We start from the raw sequence: 8,113 nt of genomic DNA, 5'->3' as shown, positions 1-8,113 counted from the left end.
CCGGTTCATCTTTCTATAAGAGAGATACTTATTTATTTATTTATTTATTTATTTATTTATTAAATTTGTATACCGCCTGTCGCGCCCCGCGGGCTCGACGCCCAGCGGCACCACGGGCGCGACACTCACCAGCGCTGCTCTCTTCCGCCCCTGCTTCTTCTGATCGGGCTGGCTCGGATCGGGAAAGCGCTCAACAGCTGCGGCAGCGACTGCGGCAGCGACAACGGCCTCCACACACGGCCGCCGAGCCAGCAGACGCCCCGACTGTGCGCACGCGCGTGGAGCAACCTGGCCCCGCCCTGCCTGCTACGGAGGCCTCACAGGAACCTGACATCAGCTTCGCCCTGCCGGCTATGGTGGCCTCGCAGGGCCATGGGCCCAGGTCGAATAGCAATTCGGGCCTTGCGGCATTGGCGGGCGGGGCCCTCAGCAGCAAAGCTCGGTTGCAGCAAGAACGGACTGGGGGCTTGACAGCTTTCCGAGGGGGGGCCGGACAGCAGGGTAGAGGTGTGTCCGCAACAGGAGGGAAGGTGGCGGGATCAGAGACGGGGGTGGGGGTGGAGACTGGTGTTCGCGAGAGGACTCACCTGGGAAGTAGAGGGTGCCGGGTGGTGGGGCGTGTCGCAAAAGGAGGTGTTTGGGGGAAACGGGAGTTAAGTAGGGAAGGGGTGGAAGTGGGTGTGGCTGGGTGGGGCATGGGTGTATACATGCAGTGTGTATTTAACAGCGTTGGATGCGGGTAGCAGCCAACGCTGGCTTTGTTCCGTTTGAAGATCGTTTGCTTTTGCTCATTAAACCGTTTTGGAAACTCAGCTTTCGTCTCGGTTGCTTGAATCTCCTGCTCTCCGGACGAGGTTTGAGAGAAAGCCAGCGTTGCTCACCCTTTCATTTTCCCTTCCGAGCGACAAGTGGGTGAGTTGTATGGTGGAGGGATCGCAGGGGCCCGCCTCGGCGGCTGCTTCGGAGAAGGAGGTCGGGCCTGAGATGGGGGCCGGGGCTGGTGCAGCCTCCCCCAGGACAGTGGATGTCGGAGAGGTTGTGCTCCCGGCGGTTCGGCCTAGGCAGCGGCCATCGTTGCTCGAGGATCGCTTGGTGGAGCCAAGGGAGGCAGGGGCCCAGAGCCTCGGCAGAGGGAGGAGGCCGGGTCTTGTTCTGGGCCATAGAGGATATGAGGAGGCCCACGAACCTCGGCTGAGGGGTCCTTCGTCAGTATGGAGGGAGCGCTGCCTTGTGGAGGACGAGGGGGACGAGTGGAGTTATTCTACCACCCCTGGTAACCAGACCATGGACATTCTGCGGACCAGGTTCGGGGAGGCTGGTGGCCAGGAGCCGGGCCATTGGTCCCCTGCCGGGGCTCCGCCTTTGGATGCGCCAGCCCACCTGAACCAACCTGGTCTGGGCTCTGCTCCTGTGGGCCTCGGGCGAGGTGCTGCAGGGATGTGGTCAGGGACGGACGATAGGCCCGGGCAATCGACAACACGGCCAGTTGGAGCCTCTCCTGTGCTGGGCCCGCAAGTGGCTTCGTGGGGACCCGGAGTGGTATGGGGACCTCCACCTTTGTCAGTTACTTATGATGGCCACCCTGACCGCCTGGCGATGTTCCTGGGTCAGGTGATAGGACATATGGACCAGTATGCCCAGGCTTATGTGTCCCAAAGGGCTATGGTGGTGGCAGTAACAGCTTGCCTGCAAGGGGAGGCAGCGGCTTGGGCAGCCGATTTATATAGTGACCACGCTCGGGAGCTCGGGGATGTTGGCCTGTTTTTGGAGTCGTTGCGGGCTCGTTTCGAGGACATCTCTCGGGTGCAACGGGCCGAAGCCGACATCCTTTCTCTACGGCAGCGAGGCAGATCTGCGCTGGAGTATGTGAGGGAGTTCCGTAAGGTGGCCGGGAAGTTGCGTTCGTGGCCGGAGCGTCTTCTTGTCCACCATTTTAGGGCTGGCATGGACGGGGCTCTCCGTCGAGCTTGTGTGGTCCACGGCGTTCCAGCACGACTGCAGGAGTGGTACCGCGTGGCCGTGGAGCTGGACGTGGGTTTATAGGACGTGCGAGGCCGGTTCGAACCTCCTTCTGGAAGCCGACGGCCGGCCGAGAAGACGAAAGTGGCAGAGCCATCTGTAGCAGCGTCTACACGGCCTTCCTCCCAGCCAGCGCGGGCCGTTCTGAGGTGTTTCAGATGTGACCAGCCAGGACACCGGGCAGTTGATTGCCCTCTGCCTCCTGCCAGGCCAGCCCCCTCTGCTTCCCCAGCACGGGGGACCGGAACTCGGAGATCCATGGAGCAGACACGGGCCGCTCACCAACTAGGCGGAGATGTCTCCAGACCAACTGTTCCTGTTCGGGTGGAGACGCCGGTAGAAACACAGCCTCCACCGTACGAGAGTCCAGAGGAACAGGATCTAGACGAAGATCCAATGGTAAGTGCTCCAGTTTGTCCCTTTGTTTTCCCTGTGGTGCTGGTCAGTCCCCGCACCGGTCAGAGGACGGCATTTAAAGCTCTCGTTGACTCAGGTAGCACACGATGCCTAGTGAGCCAAACGGTGGTAGCAAGGCTGGGAGTCACGGTGAGGCAACTATCTAGCCCGCTACGCTTTCAGCAGGTGGACGGGTCTCTGTTGGGGGGGGCACCTGTTACTCACGTCACTGAACCGATCCGATTGGAGATGGGCGATCACTGGGAGACTTTGCGGTTTATAGTGGTGCCTTCTATGACCGAGGCAGTTATACTGGGGCTTACATGGTTGGATCGGTGGGGTCCTACGATCTGGTGGGAGGGGGGTAGTCGCCATCTCCGGTTGGGGTTGGGCCACAGCCTCCGCGAGAGCACGCATTCTTGGGACCACTACACACGGGGGAACGGGAGAGGGTCTGTGCGGGTGAATTAGCACAAGAGGCTCAGGTACCCCGTGAATACTCCGACCTGTTGGACGTTTTTAATGAACGAGAGTGCGACACGCTACCACCTCATCGTTCCACGGACTGCGCCATTGAGCTGGAACCGGGTGCTAGGCTACCAAAACCCCGGATGTACGCCATGTCCCCGAAAGAACTGCAGGAACTCCGGCGGTACATCGACAAGAACCTGGAGCGGGGATTCATCCAGCCAGCGCGGTCTAGGATGGCGGCGCCCGTGCTGTTTCGTGAGAAAAAGGATGGTGGGCTTAGACTGTGCGTAGACTATCGCGGAGTGAACGCGGTGTGCGTTGAGCACCTTTACCCGCTCCCACTAATGAAAGACCTGTTGGCCCACTTGGCTAAAGGTCGGGTCTTTACCAAACTGGACCTCAGGGAGGCCTATTATCGTGTTCGAATCAAAGCAGGGGACGAATGGAAGACGGCGTTCAACTGTCCTCTGGGTAGTTTCCAATTCAGAGTGATGCCGTTTGGGCTACAGGGTGCCCCTGCCGTTTTCATGCAATTGATTAACCAGGTCTTGCATGAATTCTTATATCGTGGGGTCTTGGTTTACCTGGACGACATCCTGGTGTATACTGAGACGATGGAGGAGCACGTCGCCTTGGTTAGGCGGGTGTTAACGAAATTGCGGGACGCATGGCTCTTTGTGAAACTATCCAAGTGCGAGTTCCACCGGCAGCGACTTGATTATTTGGGGTACAGAATCTCTGCAGGGGGGGTAGAAATGGACCCAAAAAAGGTGGAGGCCATCCAGCAGTGGCAGGCCCCGCGGACACGGCGGCAGTTACAAGGGTTTCTAGGCTTCGCGAACTTTTATCGCCAATTCATACCCTGTTTTGCGGCTATAGCCCTGCCACTTACGGACCTTCTTCGCACACGACAACTAAATGTACGACCACGTCCTGGATTACGGGTGGGGTGGACTGCAGAGTGCCAACGAGCCTTTGATACGTTAAAAGCTCTTTTTGCTAAAGAGCCGATCTTACGACACCCAAATCCTGACCTACCTTTCGTGGTCCAAGCCGACGCAAGTGATGTTGCCCTTGGAGCCGTCCTTCTCCAACGAAACAACGACGGGGTGCTTCAACCATGCGCTTATGCGTCTAAAAAGTTGTCTCCTGCAGAACGTGCCTGGGCAATATGGGAGAAGGAGGCTTTTGCGGTACGCTGGGCATTGGAACTGTGGCGACATCATTTGGAGGGGGCTGTCCACCCGTTTGAGGTGTGGACGGATCATAAGAATCTGCTGGCATTACAGACACCCCGACGGCTGTCCCCCAAACATGTACGGTGGGCACTGTACTTCCGTCGGTTCCGCTTCACATTGAAATATGTTCCGGGGGGGAAGAACTTCCTGGCGGACGCACTGTCGCGTATGCCACAATTTGAGGGGCAGAGGGAGGAGGTTGTGCAAGCGCTTGTGCCTACCGGAGGTCCAGATCAGGAGGGGGACACCGCTCTAGCAGCGCAAGACGAGTTCTGCGAAGAACTTCGAAAGGCCCTTCAGGGGGATACCTGGCTACAGACCCACCCAGAGTTCGTAGCCATGCGTGATGGCTTGGCTTGGCATGGGACTCGACTTTATGTACCAGCCCCTTTGAGGGAGCGAGTGCTGTATCGGTGCCACGACACCAAGCAAGCTGGACACTATGGGTTTCTGAAGACCCTGCATTTGGCACGTCGGCAATTTTGGTGGCCGCACATGGCAAAAACGGTGGAGGATTATGTACGGCGATGCCACATTTGTGCCACCACAAAACCTATGGTGGGAAAACCTTTGGGCCTTCTACAGAGGGTAGCTGACCCTACTCGTCCATGGCAGGATATAGCTATGGATTTCATTGTTGAGTTACCCGACAGCAAGGGCCATAACGTTATTTGGACGGTGGTAGACTTATTTTCTAAGCAGGCCCACTTTATTCCCTGTAAAGGGTTGCCCTCAGCACGTCGATTGGCTTGGCTCTTTGTAACCCACGTCTACCGTTTACATGGAGTGCCACGCCGTATCATTTCGGACAGGGGAGTTCAATTTACGGCACGTTTCTGGAAGGAATTTGTTAAATTCATCGGCTCAACCCAAGGACTCAGTACGGCGTACCACCCTAGCACCAATGGCGCAGCAGAATGGGCCAATGCTGCCGTTGAGCGATATCTACGTTGCTACATTTCGTACCAGCAAACCAACTGGGTGGATCTTTTAGCGTTTGCGGAAGTAGCGTATAACAACGCTGTACATAGCAGTACGGGGTTTTCCCCCTTCAAAGTGGTTATGGGTAACGATTTTGTCCCCATCCCTGAATGCAGCCCGGAACATGAGGATCCTTGTCAGCCACAGGAATGGATGAGGCAGATTGAGGGGGCCTGGGGTGCAGTGAAAAAAGCGTTGGAGCGGGCTGCGATAACATATAAGGAGCAGGCTGATAGGAAGCGAAAGGCGTTCGCAGTCCCGAAAGTGGGGGACTTAGTTTACCTATCTACCAAGTATATACGTAGCCAGGTTCCCTGTAAAAAGCTAGGGCCCAAATACATCGGACCATTCCGGGTGGTACAGGTAATTAACCCTGTAACCGTACGGCTACAACTACCGAAGTTCCTAGGCAAACTTCACCCAGTGTTCCACAGTAGCCTACTGAAGCCTGTCACCTCGGGTGCCACGGCAGTGGGGGAGGGTGGGCCTGGGCCCACTCATGGCGACCACTATGAGGTCCAAGAAATCCTTGACTCCAGGGTTCGTAGGGGGGGCGTCCAGTACCTCATCAAGTGGAAGGGATATCCTGTGGAGGAAGCAACGTGGGTGGGGAAGGCAGATGTCCATGCTCCTCGGTTGGTGCGAGCATTTCACCGGTTGCACCCTGGCAAGCCGAGGGGGGGTCGGGGGGACACCGCGGACAGGGTGGACGTTTGCTTACCTTTTGTGTCTTCCCCTTCAGGAGGGGCCCTGGTAGGAGGGGCGGCATGTCGCGCCCCGCGGGCTCGACGCCCAGCGGCACCACGGGCGCGACACTCACCAGCGCTGGTCTCTTCCGCCCCTGCTTCTTCTGATCGGGCCGGCTCGGATCGGGAAAGTGCTCAACAGCTGCGGCAGCGACTGCGGCAGCGACAACAGCCTCCACACACGGCCGCCGAGCCGGCAGACGCCCTGACTGTGCGCACGCGCGTGGAGCAACCTGGCCCCGCCCTGCCTGCTACGGAGGCCTCACAGGAACCTGACATCAGCTTCGCCCTGCCAGCTATGGTGGCCTCGCAGGGCCATGGGCCCAGGTCGAATAGCAATTCGGGCCTTGCGGCATTGGCGGGCGGGGCCCTCAGCAGCAAAGCTCGGTTGCAGCAAGAACGGACTGGGGGCTTGACAGCTTTCCGAGGGGGGGCCGGACAGCAGGGTAGAGGTGTGTCCGCAACAGGAGGGAAGGTGGCGGGATCAGAGACGGGGGTGGGGGTGGAGACTGGCGTTCGCGAGAGGACTCACCTGGGAAGTAGAGGGTGCCGGGTGGTGGGGCGTGTCGCAAAAGGAGGTGTTTGGGGGAAACGGGAGTTAAGTAGGGAAGGGGCGGAAGTGGGTGTGGCTGGGTGGGGCGTGGGTGTATACATGCAGTGTGTATTTAACAGCGTTGGATGCGGGTAGCAGCCAACGCTGGCTTTGTTCCGTTTGAAGATCGTTTGCTTTTGCTCATTAAACCGTTTTGGAAACTCAGCTTTCGTCTCGGTTGCTTGAATCTCCTGCTCTCCGGACGAGGTTTGAGACCGCCCTTCTCCCGAAGGACTCAAGTACTTTACCCAGATAATGAGGAACAACATCCAGAGTTCTGACATCTTGAAGAGTATCAAACTCGCCTGTTAATTTTATAAATACATTTTATTTATTAAAAAAATATAAGTATAGTTTATCCCCATGACTTGAAGGAAGGCTGCTTCACATTCTTATCTGTTTCTTGATTTAGAAATGTGTTCAGAATGCTGTTACAACAAGGGTTGTAAACAGAATTAGAGTAATTGTGACTTGGGATGAACAAAAGAAGGAAATATGCTTGTGTATTAAACACTGAAATATCTTTGGCCTTCTTGAAATAACATTGTTACACTTTTATTAGTTAATCGATAAGATGTAATACAGAATATGGTTATCAACATAATTGTACCCCTGAGCACTGTGATTACCTTTGGATAACAGCCCACATGGGAACTGCTTTATTCTCATTATGAGACAGTTTTATGGAAAGGAGGAAAATGGGTCTTTTTGCTGAAGAAATATATAGTGGGCTATTTAAAATTAGCAGCCATTTCGATTGAGCTGATAAATTAACTTCCCCTTGTACATCTTGTCTCAAAGTCAGGCAAGCACCTTTCTCCCTGCCAATGTCTGTTCAATGACTGGAGGAGGGGGGAGCGCATAATATTTATATGCCTTAACTGTAAACATTTAAGTCACATTTCACTTAATGGGTTTGCCTTTAGGATAATTAAATTGCAGATATGAAGAGGATCTGGCACAGCAAAATGAACAAAAGGACAGCGATACCCACTGCAACACTCTTGGTAATGTCTTACATTGCATGTGAAATCTTGAGCACATCCACAGTATCAGGCTGCAATTTATAATTTTTCTTTAAAATTATAGAACCAGTTTAAGCTTTCAGAGAGATTTAATTTAACAAAATAGATGATATATTTTAATGGAAATGAGGAGCTAGTGAAGTCACAAAATGTGTGATCCAGTTAAAATGGACACAAAGTTTTATAAGGCACATAGACCCAACAATTATCCAAAGCAACAATGCAATCTATAAAAATTTTATTCCAGAAAATGCCCTCTGTTACATCCATATATAGTGCCAAACTATAGAAAGAGAGGAGAGAGAAATGAGTTGTTGTGATAGTATCCAGATGGTACCATTTATATAAATATTTGGATTAATAGAGAGAGAGAAAGAAAAGAGAAAAAGAGAGGAAAGAAAGAAAGAAAGAAAGAAAGAAAGAAAGAAAGAAAGAAAGAAAGAAAGAAAGAAAGAAAGAAAGAAAGAAAGAAAGAGAAAGAGAAAGGAAGGAAAGAAAGAAAGAAAAAGAAAGAAAGAAATAAAAATTTTATGCATTTTCTGATGTTACTGAGTTTTCAGCCATGGCATAATTCTGTCCCTCCAAGCCAGCAAGAATGACCCCTGAATCAGAGCTCTTTTGAGATTCTGATTTACAGTAATTAAT

Source organism: Vipera berus (genome assembly GCF_964194415.1).
Source record: "Vipera berus genome assembly, chromosome: 2".
In the NCBI taxonomy this organism is placed as follows: Eukaryota; Metazoa; Chordata; class Lepidosauria; order Squamata; family Viperidae; genus Vipera; species Vipera berus.
Note: the sequence above shows the minus strand (reverse complement) of the source record.